The 15,122-nt window shown below is 43.5% G+C and overlaps 1 protein-coding gene across 1 annotated transcript in view; it reads left to right on the forward strand.

Annotated features, from left to right (window-relative positions):
* The first annotated feature begins 133 nt into the window (after positions 1-133).
* The window catches only part of Lis-1 (LisH and WD40 domain-containing Lis-1), a 214,378-nt gene continuing 199,389 nt past the window's right edge, over positions 134-15,122 (forward strand). The window contains exon 1 of the mRNA XM_065223426.1: positions 134-553. The gene's annotated coding sequence lies outside the window, so the exon portion shown is untranslated. The remainder of the gene's footprint in view (positions 554-15,122) is intronic.

The raw sequence follows: 15,122 nt of genomic DNA on the forward strand, positions 1-15,122 counted from the left end.
CAAGAAAATTTATACCCGCCTTAAGCCCAGCAAGTTAGCGAAAAGTTTACCTAATCGCTCTGTTTGCGCAACGGACAAACTCTTTCGCTGATCGATCTTCTGTCAAAAACGGCTTCAGGGGCTTTGACGTCAGTCAGTTTCGATTTCGATTTTGTGGTGCAGCTCTGCGCTTTTTGCGTTGGTGTTCGAGAAAAAAGAAAAAATCGCGAGAAAAAAGACGTCGTCGTCGTCGATTGATCTCGATTGAGCGTTTGTTATCCGTTTTTTCCGTCGTTTTTCTCGGCCATCCGCGGAAAACCTCTGGTTGGTACGTGTGCGAGTGTTTTCATCTTTGCCCGTGTGGGAAGTTAGGGAAAATTTCCACCCGCGTCAGCTGTGGTTCGGAGAAAAAACAGTGAAAAAGTTCCGACGCGAAAATACAAAAAAAAATCTTCCCCGATTTGCTGCTGCCAAGTGTGTGGTGCCTAGAGAGTGCCAAGTACGTTCACCAGAGTGCCACCAGTCTCAACGGGAGGAGGAAAAACGACACCACAAATTGCGGATTTTTGTTGCTGTAAGTACCCATCCTGGCTGCCAGGGGCTTCTTTTCCCTCCGGGGGGAGTGGTTCCGGCGGTTGTGTCCATTTCTGGGCTGCAAAACCTCCCTTGGGATTGGAATTTCGGGGTATCAAAAAAGCAGACAGTAGAAAATCCTCCTTGAAAAGCTGTAATGATTAAAGATGGCTGGTTGGAAATTTGTACCGAGACGGGGGTCGAAAAAATCGATCGATTGCTGGATTTTTTTTCCGTGGAGGCAGCAATTGGTCCGTAACGGAATCAGCTGCAGACTTACGATGGGAACCATTTCGTTGGGATTTATCCTTGAGAGAGGGAAATTGCGTAATTAGGAAGTGGTTCCTTCTTGTGGGGGATGACAGTCAATCGTCAGTCGTCATATTATCATCGCGCAGCTGACAGCTGGAAGTGGCTGGTGCTGTTGTGATGTCCGTGAATTTAGCTGTGCTGTGGACGGACGGATGGGTTGCGGAAGCACAGCCACAGAGGGGTGTGGCGGGGCGCGCGGTGAAGATTGTGTAGTTTGTGCTCTAGATCGATGACACATCGCGTCGAAATTTGTTACGCCGCGTGAGGATTTTTTTTTTATTGATTAGACCTGTTTGTTGTGCGTGGCACTGTGAATATTTTGCTTGTGCAAAATAGGGATTATGACTTAGTTGTTATGTACGGATGTAAAGTGATTTTGAGAATTGTAATTGAGTAATATTTCCTAGGAGATCATGAGTTTTTTTTACTACCCAGTAAAGCATATCAGTCCCATCTGGAAGAACAGCAAGGCGAGAAAAAGGCCGAGTCAGGACTTATTTAAGCTTCTCCGTGTGTTAATTATTGTCGTCCATATGCATTCTTGAGGATTCAGCTGAGAAAGTATTGAAAAAAACAATTTAAAACAAAACTTGTTTTGATGGATTCGATAAGTTTAGGCTTCTTTTGTTCAAGAACTTTTTTCTTCATAAATACATTTTGGCATCTCAAATCATCAACCAAAAAGGAAAGGGTTAAGAAACTTCTTTACCTACGCAGTAAAGGATAATTTTTCCAAGGTATTACTCATTTTCGTCATACGTCAATGGTTTTATGTGCAGCAACTGATAATTGCTCAAGTTAGCGTATAGCTCACCTAATATTATAGAGTGCATACAAGTAGTTCATGTTTCATTGTGATACTTAATGCTCATCATAATCCCAATGTTCGTCAGATCCACCTTCAAAGTTCATAATGTATAATCGCCTTTCTGACTGCCAACCTATGTTATCCGAGTGTCTTGATTGTGGTTTCCAAACGACTGAACTATTGCCTCGAACCTGCTCCGGTCAGCACTTCTCTAGAGCAGCTGTAGGTCAAGAATATGACAGCACAAATAATTATCGAAAGTACCTCCTGCCCGTAAATTTGATTTAAGGTGCGTTGAGATCAATACCAGTTCAATTGGTGCTGTACTGTCACGATTACATTACAACGAACTAGCTGTGCAATTTGGCGACTACATCCATTTTGGGCTTATGTAGAATGTTTCCGCAAATGATCATCTACATTCTTCGTTCGTGCATGCCTGCTTCCTGCTGTGCTCTTTTGGATGGTTTCAACTTACATGGTTTAACGTTTAACGCGAATTCTTTCTACTAAACAGAAACTCTCGGCTGCTTGGTTTTGTGCTGGTGTTTCCACGGCATTCGAGTCTCTGATACATCTAGAATCCGATCATCCGGCGTTGGAAGCTGTCATCGACAGAGCATACTGACTGCTTAGGCTGAGTGTGAAAGCACTGCCCTATTTGTACCTAACGGTAAAGGACGAGGCAATGAAAGAGCCAACAAAAACATACAGTCACTCACGAACAGGCGACTCAGATAACTTACCTACTTAACGATCCTGCGCACCTCCAGGGGTGCAAAGGTCCTTTGTGAAAGATTTCCATCCTGGGCGATTACTAGCTTTGGCCTTGACCTGTGCCCAAGTCAAATTTCGGTCAACGTTCTTAATTTCACTGTTTAGGCTCCGCCGCCACGAGCCTCTGGGTCTGCCTCTGCTGCGATGTCCTGCTGGATTCCAGTCCAGTGCTTGCTTGCAGATTTCGTTTCCGCTCCGTCGTAGTGTGTGGCCGACCCACCCCCACTTCCGTTCACGAATTTCTGTCTCTATCGGCTTCTGATGGCACAAACGATGAAGCTCGGAGTTTGAGATACAATTGTGGGGCCACCAGGCACGAATTATGTACCGCAGGCATCGGTTGATAAACACCTGCAGCTTCTGAGTGTTCTCCGCTGATACACACCATGTTTCACTGGCATAGAACAGCACAGACTTCACGTTCGAGTTAAAAATTAGGATTCCATACATTTCGCAAACTGGCAAAAGCAGCCCTCGCCTTCTTAATCCGTGCACCTATATCGCTCTTGGTGATGCCGTCCGACGCTATCTGGCTGCCAAGATATTGGAAGCTTTCGACTTTCTCCACTGCCTGCCCAGCTACCGTGAAATTGGAACGGTTTTCCGTGTTGACATCCAACGATTTGGTCTTGTTGACGTTGATGGTTAGACCTGCTTCAGAGGAGCGTTCCACAAGGTCGTCGAGCTTATTCTGCATGTCAAAGCGCCGTTGTGCTAATAACACAACATCATCAGTCAAATCGAAGTCGTTGAGATGCTCCATGGTAATAGGCTGCCACAGCAACCCACGGTTCGGTACACGGTCAACGGCTCCAACCATGATCTCGTCGATTACGATGAGGAACAGTAGCGGTGATAATATACATCCTTGCCTCACATCTGCGATTATCCGAATCGGGTCAGACTAAGCTCCGTTGCGCAATACTTTGCATGAGAAAGCCTCGTACTGCGCTTCGATGAGGTTGACGATCTTATCAGGGACTCCCTTGCGTCTCAGAGCGTGGTTTAGTCGGTCGAAAGCTTTTTCGTAGTCAATGAATACCAAGTACAGGGACTCTTGGAACTCATTGACCTGCTCCAAGATGATGCGGAGCGTGACACGGAATCCTGCCTGCTGTCGTGGGAGAGTCGCGTCGATCTTCTCCTGTATCCGATTGAGGATAACTTTACACAGAACTTTGAGAACAATACACATTAATATGATGCCTCGCCAGTTGTCGCATACAGTTGGATCCCCCTTCATGGGGACTTTTACCAAGACGCCTTGCATCCAGTCGACCGGAAAAGTTGCGGTGTCCCAGATATTGACGAATAGTTGATGCAACATTTGTGATAAAAAGCATGGGGTCAGCTTTGAGCATCTCTGCTGATATGCGGTCGACCCCCGGGGCTTTGTTGGACTTCATACTTCGGATGGCTGCTTCTATCTCCTGCAATGATGGATCTTCAGTGTTGACGCGAGTAACGCGCCTCACCCTTGGTGGATCATGCCGAGATGTTGATGGTTGGTTGACCGTTGAAACTTCGAGAAGTTGTTCAAAGTGCTCAAACCAACGTTTCAACTGGTCAGTGGGGTCGGTGAGCAACTGTCCAGTCGCGTCTTTCACAGGCATCCTTGGGTTCATCCTTGCCCCGCTCAGGCGTCGTGAAACATCATAGAGGAGGTGGATACCGCCAGTTGCTGCGGCTTTCTCCCCTTCATCAGCCAGGGAGTTCACCCACGCTCGCTTGTCCCGTATACAAGAGCGCTTAACTTCCCTCTCTATAGCCGAATACCGCTGACAGACCTCGTTCTTGGCTCCTTGGCTCCTTGCTCGCTCTATCGCGGCTTTTGCTTTTCTCGGCTCCTCGACCTTCTTCCAGGTTTTATCGGTGATCCACTTCTTCCTCTGAGTGCGCAGCTCACCCAGGTTGTTCTCGCTTGTTTCAATAAAGGCATTCTTGATGCTCGTCCACTGTTCTTCTACGCTGCCACCTTCCGGAATATTAGCTGCTCGAGCCTCAAGTTCTTCGACGAATGATCTATTCACTGCTGGGTCTTCCAGTCGGCGTGTGCTGAATCGCCGCCCGAGTCTCTCCTCCCGCCGTTGAACCCACGCAATGCGTAGGCGGATCTCACCGACCAGGAGATGATGGTCAGACGCGATGTCAGCGCTGCGTTTATTCCGAACATCAAGAAGCCTTCGCTCACACAGCCTGTAATTGAGGCATTTTTCCATAGAAAATGTACGATCAGTCATTAAAAACAAGGATTGGGTACCATCACGGAAGAATAAACGTGCTGATTTAGCTACTGACTGAGTGCTCGGTTTTCAATGACTCGTTTACCTCTCAATCATTCAGACTCTCACGAGGCAATGAATGATGAGGCAGATGGCAGTTCATATTCATTTGAAACTGACTCATTGAACCTGACTGTTTTGCGCACTGGTCATCGATCTATCGGCACCTGTTCTCGTTGAAAACACCGTTGATGTACAAAGCCTGGACTTCCCCAGAACTGACTGTCGCATGGAGTCACTCACTGGCTCAGGTAGACTGGTAGTTCCATGCCTTGTGTTCATCCACTGATGAAGCCGTGAACTACTTTGACGAGGTTGTGAGGCGAGCAATATCTAATTGTGTGCATCTGAGGAGGTCTGCCTAAAAACCTGCATGGTCTAATACTCGCTTACGACACTTGAAGCGTTTGAGATCGAAAGCTCTTCGCAAATACCCGAAACCCATTCACCAAGAGACTATTTTCGTCAGCAAGTAATGATTATTGAATGTACAACCGTTTTCTCTGCTAGAAGTACACGAGACGTATGCAGATCAATCTCCGACGTAATCCTAAGCTATTCTGGACATTTGAAAAGCCAAAAAGAAAAGAGGATTGTAGTGTATGTGATATGGTTGATATCAAATAAAAATTAATTTACTTTCATTTCGTGTGAAGTCGACAAAGTGCACTTGGCAACACTGGGAGTCGACACACATAACATAACTAGACGATTCATACGCGCCGAGAGCAGTTGAACATGAGCTTCGGAAAGCTTCGAATACACGAATGTGATTCGTGTCATGAAAAACGAAGATCGGTTTCGAGACGACATCAGACATCAGACGAGGGAGATAGAATAAATGATTGCTATGATGCTTTTGGATACAAGAGTGCAAAATGATGGATGACTGGTTTATCGCAACCCCCTGCAATGCGATCCAGCCGAAAACATCAGCAGCACTAGTGATCCATAACATATTTAAGCTCCAACCATGTAACATTAAATGCGGCAAGGTGACAACAAATATAATGCCTTCAAAACCATTCTTACTTTCCGCAATGGACAATTAAAAAATGATTTAGTTGTTTTCGAATTGACGAGCACAATTTACGTGAATCATGCTTTCCTATAACGTTATCTAGAAAACTATCTATTTTCCAACGCGGCGCGACATGTACCAAGCTTAATCATAGAGGAAAAGGAGAAGCTGTCAAATTAGCACCAGAGCACCAGAGAAAATTGGCTTCACTCGTGTTGTTCGCAGATGACAGGCGTTGCAGTCATGTGGTTCATCGAGCTGGTTCAGGCTGGTTAGTCGCTCGTCTCGGATTATTGTGTCTAATTTTAAAGCGGATGGACGTAGCTGATCAACGCGGTATGGTTTGGCTGGCGTCATTCCAGTGACAAAAGATAGAGGCTTGCAACCTCGATCTGAGTTCACGACAAGGATATGTTACCAGTTGAAATTCATCTAATCGATACAAAAAGTCAGCAGCTCGTTGGATAAATGTAGAGCATTTCAAGAGTGTTGTCAACGACTCAACGGTTAAGCCAAGTTGTTGAAGGGATCAGAGAAACTTCCAGAGATGTATTCAGCTTCGGTCACATTGGACCTCTTCGATTTTGCCATTCAGAAGCTGATAGTGTTAACTAACCCATTCCCGGCCCATTAAGCACAAATCGTACTTAGTCTTTATTAATTTAGCGGAGTTTAGCACCAAACGGAATGTTATTATCACAGATGACTTCCAAATTTATTTACCTTTCTATATGTACCGTTAGTTCTGATAAGAGGTCGCGAAATATTTGTTTATTGTTGAAAATGCAAAACTGCTTCTGGCGACTCAACTTGGCCTACGGATTTTCTTGGGCCTATTAACCATTGAAACGCCATTGGGATTCTCTTTGGCCTTTCGAACGGAAAGAAAATTGAACTCACGTGCGCCTTTTGTACACTTCAAATGCACCTTTTGTTTTCGAGATCGTAATTTGCGTTCTTCAACAGCTATTGAATAGAAGCATCGTACAAAACGTGTGTTTGACACGTTCACGCCGCAATCATGGATATATTTGATGTTTTCTGCTCGATAGGCCCAAAACGGGCGATTAGGCCGAAGTAGTGCTCTACCCTATTCTCAATCGCTGTTGGTCCTGACGGAATTGCATCGTGCATACTCAAGAGATGCTCAATAGAGCTTTCCTACAAGGTGTACCGTAAAGAGCCATAATTCTGCGCTCCTGAGGCCTGATTCTGCGCAGTTTTGCAAATTAATTATGTGCCCAGTTTTGTAACTCGAATCGAGCAACTCGATTCGCCTCCAGTCATCGTCAAGTCGAGCTAATTCGAGCATTACAGAAGTTGATCGAATCCAATGAAGTACAGAGAGATGTAAAGCAGATCGGGAAATATTGTTGAATTAGTATACCAAAAATTCATCGTAAACGCAATTAGTGACGTCACTAATTGCTTGTATTGTACAGTGGCTTCACTCACACAACTTAACCGATTGCTTCACCTCGGTAATCCAGCTGATTGAATTGAATTGACAATCGCACTCGACTGTCATCTGCCATGTTAATAAAAAATTAAAATGTAATTGAAATGTTTCACTATGCAACATAATAGAGCAATCTCACAAACACTAAAATCCAACATCCATATATAAAAATGAAGAAGAAGAAGAAGAAACAAAAAGGTAGCGCGCGGTCTCACGCACACTCTTGTGCATCTGGAGAACTCTATAGAGATCTCCAAGCGCAATCTCACGAACACTAAAATCCAACATCCATATATAAAAATTAAGAAGAAGAAGATTCAAAAAGGTATCGCGATATCACAACTACTTAAAAAGGTAGCGCGCGGTCTCACGCACACTTTTGTGCATCTGGAGAACTCTATAGGAATCGTTTTTTTACTGTCACTGACGGATGAAGATCAATGTTTACATTTTTTATTTTTGTTTTGCGAACCACCGTAAGGCAATGTTGAGTTTCCAAATTGTTTCAAACACTCGACAGTTCTAAAATTTGAAACTGTCAAAAATGAAACTTCAACACGATCAGCGCAACGCACACGAAACGCATTTGATTCAAGAGCATGTTTCCTGATAACAACAACGTACTCCAGTGCAAAGTGGGCAAAAATTGACAAAACCGCGACTAAATTGAATATCTCGGCTGCCAAACGGTTTCAGTCAACATGTTATACATATTCTCAAAGTAAAAACTCTGCTGAATCGATTGGTGGTGGTCTCATTGGCCGTAGACTTTTGCGTACCGAGATAGCGGGCCGGGATCAACCCGAGCTCCCGGTGAAGTAGGAAATGCCACTGTCTATCGACATAATTTTACACTTTACTTAACGTATATTACTGGAATTTGATAGTACTAAATATATATGGCGTAATGACACCATATACGCCCTGAGGGAAACTCTACTGGCCTAAAGGAGGATCCGGAACAACCGATAAGGTGGCCACATTATAAAAAATGTCCTAGAACCTTGTGATTTTTTCTATGTTGTTCAGAATCAAAAGATCAAAGCGTATTTAATACGGAAACTATATTTTGGGGTATAGTGGCCATATTCTGGTTCTCCGGATCATCTGTATTGACCGATAAAGTGGCCACATTATAAAAATTGTCCTAGAACCTTGCGGTTTATTCTAAATCTCATGATTCTGAACAAACATAGAAAAATCGCATGGTTCTTGGACATTTTTTATAATGTGGCCACTTTATCGGTTGTTCCGGATCCTCCTCTAGCCTAGTAGAGTTTCCCTGAGGGCGTATATGGTGTCTTTACGCCATTTATATTTTGTACTATCAATTTCCAGTGGCATTTCCTACATTACCGGGAACTCGGGTTGATCCCGGCCCTCTATCTTGGTACGCAAAAGTCTCCGGCCAATGAGACCATCACCAATCGATTCAGCAGAGTTTTTCCTTTGAGAATATGTATAACATGTTGACTGAGACCGTTTGGCAGCCGAGATATTCGATTTAGTCGCGGTTTTGTCAATTTTTGCCCAGTGTGAAGTGTCAGGTAACCTCAATCTACGTCAATATTGTTGGCTCTGTTCAAGTCCAACACCGACCGCGCGTAGTGGATGAATGCCAAATCCAACCAAAATAGCGTCTCGCCTCCGTGAGACCGCAGGAAGGGTAGGAGGCGCTTCTGGAGACACTCGTCCCGGTAGATTTTCCTCACAGGAGTGGAACTTCAGATCAGAAAGTGGCTCCACTGGTCATTTGCGAACACTAGCGCACCTAGCGGTAGAAGGCATCTTCGGCCTGCAGTTAAGATAGGCAGCATGCTATGATAGTGTGAGTGCACATAGAAAGCCTATGTGGAACGCTACCACATCACATCGCTCGTTGAGCAGAAAAACGAGCACTTTTTGATTCACCGATTTGTTTGCACTTCCCCTTCTGTTCTGTGTTTTTCTGTTAATGATATCCACCGTGATGTTCGGCTGGCTTGTCTTGCCGCGGCCACAGATGGCATGCCAAACCAAGAATTTGTTCACCTTCTTCTTCCTTAACTCATCAGAAAACTCCTTCCTTCCTTCCGGCATCTGCTTTGAGTCCGCCTTGATGTAAGTCTCGTCGTCCATCCAATCCTCTGGCACATCCATTGGTTTCTGAAGCCGCCGTCGGTGATAGTGCTGGCGCTGATGTTGAAATTAGTTAAAGCTACGTTCATCCGATATTATCAGAATTGCTTATCGATGAACTCTGGACTTCCGAACATGGCCAATCCTATAGCACGGCCATAAATGAAGCCGTCGTGAATATAATGCACCTCATAGTTACACCAAAACACCGAGACAACCATCGATACACCACGCACTTGACCATTTTCACTAATGCCGCACTGTTGTCATAGCCGTTTAAACAAACGCATATGTGAAACTAAAACTCGTAATGTTTACATCAGCTGTCAATGATTGACGTATAATCGAACCAAAGAACCAAACAAACTGGCTTAATTTAAATTGTGCTTTGATGACTTTAATACCACCGGGGTACGTCCATCACGACGCACCTCGGTATCGTCAGCCACTCCCGGTACAGCTTCCTGGCGCGGGTTTTGGCTACCAGGTTTTGTTTGTCGTGCCGGTTCGGTGCCTTCCGGACCGTGTAGACGTTGATGCCGGCACATTTCATTGTTTTTTCCTGGCTCTCATCGGGTCAGCTGTCTTCGGTTTTCTGCCGCAGCCTGCCCGCTGCTGGATCGTCTGGGTCTCCTTGAATGACTTCACCACCCGGGAAATCGTCGAATGATGGATTCCCAGGTGTTTCCCGATCCATCTGTGGGCATCCGTTCCACGACGAGGCACAACATTTTTTGGCGTGTCTGCTCTTGCTCCGATGCCATCTCGATAACCACTTGACAGATTGTGATGAAATTCTGCCAGCGTAAACATTACACACTTAGATTATTTTACCGAAATCTGTGAAAATTTACCAAAATCTCAACAGCTGAACATTCGGTAAACAGTTCGGTGATTTTTCACAGATATTCGGTGAAAAATTACTGGAAATCTGTGAAAAAATCACCGAACCGTTCAACTGTTGAGATTTTGGTAAAATGTCACAGATTGCGGTGAAACAATCTTAGTGTGTACACTCTCAGCTAGTTTCAGTCAAAATTTCATCAAATTTCACCCACACGCTCTAAAGTTACAAACTAATCAATGTGTATCACTTTTTTCGAGTACAGTCTTTATCGGACATTGAATACTCTTGAACTTGAAGCTTTCGGTTTGGCGAAGAATTCTGAATTTGGATGAACTATACACACTAAGATTATTCCACAGATTTCTGTAACATTTTACCGAAATCTCAACAGCTGAACGTTCGGTAAACAGTTTTACAGTTTTCCTGTAATTTTTTACAGATATCTGTGAAAAATCACAAATATTTGTGAAAAAGTACAGGAAATCTGTGACACTGTTTACCGAACGTTAAGCAGTTGAGATTTCGGTAAATGTTTACAGATTTCTGTAAAAATTTCTAAGTGTGTACCGACAACGTACAACCAACCGGTGGAAACTTACGATTTTAAATTGGCTCACTACTTGAGTTCCCAATTGGTCCCAAGCAAATCGATTAACGTACCCAATTCTAGTCGAAAGTCTAGTACTACACTATGTTTGTTTTGATTCGCTGTGAAAGTTTGACAGATAAAATGAAGGGTTCGTGGATATTTCTATGTTTCGAGGGGTGCATCGATTAGCTTGGGACCGGAGATAGTACCAGAGCTGAACCAAAAAGTTGAGCACGTTTCTTCGGAACCTTCTGGTCTTTTTGGCTCAGAATTTCAACTAGAATGGGGCACGTTAATCCATTTGCTTGGGACCAATAGGCTAGTCAAGTAGTGACTAGTCAAATCGTTAGTTTCCACCAGTTTGGTACAACCTTCTCCTACAAACTTTCCATCCACAAATTGGCGACAAATTCAGTTCTATATACGGTCGAAAAGGTGGCATCCTATTAATTGTCGATCAGGGAGATCTTCCATTCAACGGTTGCGGAATGTCACCGGATATAATCATGAACTCGAACAGTGTCTTCGCCTGTGATAGTCGGTAAAGCACTTGAACTTCCATATAGTAAAGCTGGAGTTTTGGATGGTACATTCCAATACGGAACCTTCGTTGGATCCAAGTGCCAAGATCTACACGAAGTTGACTCTCTACAGGACGCTGATTAGGCCGGGGGTCCTCTACGGCCACGAGACCTGGACTATGCTCGTGGAGGACCAACTTGATGTTTTCGAACGGAAGGTGTTGCGGACCATCTACGGTGGCATGACGGTACGTGGAGGAGGCCACGAATGAGCCACGAATTGCACCAGCTGCTGGGATAACCATCAATCGTGCACACTGTGAAAATTGGGCGACTACGCGTCGTAAGAATGCCACACAATGACCCAGTGAAAATGGTTAAAAAAAGTGACCCAACATGAACAAAAATAAGAGGCGCGCAGGTAGATCGACCAAGTAGAAGGCGACTAGTGGACTCTTCGTAGATAACGAGGCTGGCGACGTATGGTCATAGATCGAGTAGAGTAGAGACGACTTCTTCGCACAGCAGTCCAATATCAGCCGTGATTTTCGATTCTCAAAATCAACCAGCATCAATATCAACCAAGATCAAAATCATCGAAAATCATAGGATTAGAAGATATGTGAAATTCTAGAGTTTGGGGCATTCCGAAATTCAAATCAACATTCCGGATGAAATTAAAATGGTGGATTTTAACCCAAGATGGCTCCCACAAATCCAAGATGGTAGACAAAAATCCAATAGGTGGCCCCGGACAGGGAATATGCATCTAAACTCATGCAATACGGGTATCTACGGAATAAGCTCGATGAGGGAAAGTGGAAAATTGGTATCTGCTGCCATTTTGGAATCCAAGATGGTGGACCAAAATCCAATATGGCGGCCCAGACTAGGAATATGCATCTAAACCTATGCAATATGGGTATCTGCGGAATGGGCTCGATGAGGGGAAGTGGAAAATTGACATCCGCCGCCATTTTAAAATCCAAGATGGCCGACCAAAATCCAATATGGCGGTCCCCGGACAGGGAATATTCATCTAAACCCATTCAATATGGGTATCTGCGGAATGGGCTCGATAAGTGGAAAACACGGGTCCCGTAATTTTAACGTCCATGCTCAGATTTATTATTTTTTTGGCAACATTATTTTTCATAAGGCAAAATTATAACTTTTTATTGCATGGGTAAAAAATTGATGAAATTTTGAGCAACACTAGTTTAGAGTGTAATGTTTACATGTGCAAAATCTCGTCACAATCTGCCAGAGGCGTCGCGTGCCTCATTTTTTACCTATGCACCAAACTTTGTTCGTTATAGTTTACCACCACATATTAGTTTTTGTTTTTTTTTTCAATGCTCCATGAATTCGAAGGACATATGCTCTATTACTATATTAGTCATTAACGTAACATTTGAAGGGCCTATCATCTTGTGTAAACAAAACTTGTATGGCTCTTTTCGTGTTAACTGAAGTAGGAGGAATTGCAAAACTTAACTAATTCTCGTTTTAACACAAGGAAGTCGAAGAGTTATCTAATGAAGAATATCCGTCAAAGACTTTCGAACACATTTTTTGATACAAAACAGTGTCAAAATCTAGAGATAATTCATTAAGTCCCCGGAGAGATTTGATTGAGAGATTTACAACTGACAAGAGAGTGAGAGCGAGCTTTTTCTCCATTACTCTCTTTGCCTGCAATCAGATATCCAAGTTCACAGCGAGAAATGCACGCTTTAGGCACCCATACATCACAAATGTTCTTCTAATTTAAACTCACACATTCATACCTTGCAGACCGTTTGACGCGTGACTGCTGAAAGTTTCAATTACAAATAGTGGTGCAAACCGCCATGTATTTTGGAAAATTTGGGGTATGTTTCAAGAGGTGATACAGGTCCGCTTGGCTTACATCAGGCATATGACAATACACAAACTTGCCACCCGCCACCCAAGAAAGCTCGCTTTAGGTGCACTATTTATCGAGTTTTGTCATGGTAGTGATATCGACATGCTTAGAAATCAATGCATTAGGGCAGACCATCCAAACTGAATTTAATCCTTTTTGAAGCAAACCAAGGTCAAAGATTTAATTGAGCCACACTTTAAAATACTGTATTCATGGTCACTTGTGGTCTGGAGTAAAGAAGTACAGCTATAATGTGGCCATAAAATCTATAAAAATTTAAACGTATTTTTTTTTAAATTATTTACACCTGTGTCGTGCACAGGTTGCACATGTGGACGCGACGCCACTGCAATCTGCCAAGTCGTTATCGAGATGGCTTCCAAGCAAGAAGTGCTTCGATAAAAAAAATTATTGAGCGGTCATGGAAAATCCAGGCCAGTCCCACAGGTGGATCGCGAAACAGTTTGGAATCGACAATTACACCGTGTCCCGTGTGGTAAAATCGTTCAAAGAGACCCAGATGATCCAGCGGCGAGCTGGCAGCGATAGAAAAGCGGATACGACCAACCCCGTGAACGCATGAAAGGTGAGGGATTACTTCAAGCGCAATCCGAACCTTTCTATTCGGGATGTGGTGAAAAAGGTCAATTCTTCCGTCTGGTTCGTCCAGCAGACAATGAAGCGGACCGGACTTCATGTCTTCAAGGTACGGAAGGCGCCTAACCGAACCGATAAATAGAATACGGTGGCCAAATGCCGCGCCAGGAAGCTGTACCGCGAGTGGTTGGTGCAGCCGAAATGCATCGTAATGGACGACGAGACGCAGATCCCCGGCCTGGAGTTTTCGTCGGCAAGTCCAGCATGGATGTTCGGGAAGAAGAAGGTGGACAAATTTGCCAAGAAGTACGATCTGTGAGTGCGGCAAATTCAGCAAGCCGAGAAGTTTTTTCTGGAACTTCTTTAAGCTCCTGCAATTTTCTTGGATTCAAAACGAAATAAATAATATTCATTTCATGGAACTGCCCTTAAATTATCAACACTAATTCATAACTTCTTCGATAGTCTAGACTTTCCTGATGTTATTAAAACTGCCCAAAAGATTTCTGAATTTGCTTAAAGCTCTCTAGACTGCCCTGAATTTCTCAGTATATTTTATAAGAATCCGCAATTTTACTAAAATTAATTGAATTGCTTTGAAGTTTCCACAATTTTCCTTAAGTTAAATATAGTTTAGAAACGCTCACGGAACTTTGCTTAAATCACTAATTTATTCTGAACGTGGAATTTACGTATTCTCGGCAATCTAAGCAGCTTCTGCACTTCTATTAGCATTTTCTCAGTGTCACGCACACATATGACGTGTCTGTTTATTTACATTTATCTGCTGCTAGCTATTCTATCCATTCCAATCGACAGAACTGTCCAAAACGGTTTGAAAACGTTTTTAAGGCGCTCCTAACTTCTCAGGTGAGTGTGACTATTGTCGGCAGCCTCTTTTACTTCGGCAGCCTTTCCGTTTAAACTGTGTGTTAACCAGCTGTTCTATTATCGGCAACTCGAAATCAGCCGTATTTTCATGTGCTTATGTTTTATTTGAAGAAACACATGGCATAACAGGTTTTCTCAGCCGTAAAAATGTATTAGGATTGAAGCTGAAAGACTAAGGAATCGTTTAAATACATTCAGCGAAGTGTTTTAGTGAGAAAATACAGCGAAATTAACGTTTAAATTGTGGTTGCCGAAAACAGTCGATGGCTGTCGAAGCCATAATTTGCCCTATATTTCTAATTCCCTGACGCTTCTGAAGTTTTCGGATCAATCATAGAATTCTCGGAATATCCCATAATTCCACGGAACTCCAAATTTCATTTAGTTAATGAGATTGTTCTGAAGTTATTTGATCGTTCTCGAAGTACACGGAACTTCG

This window comes from Ochlerotatus camptorhynchus, unplaced genomic scaffold, assembly GCF_037179485.1.
Source record: "Ochlerotatus camptorhynchus isolate MF236.1 unplaced genomic scaffold, CSIRO-AGI_Acam_v1.1 ptg000192l, whole genome shotgun sequence".
In the NCBI taxonomy this organism is placed as follows: Eukaryota; Metazoa; Arthropoda; class Insecta; order Diptera; family Culicidae; genus Ochlerotatus; species Ochlerotatus camptorhynchus.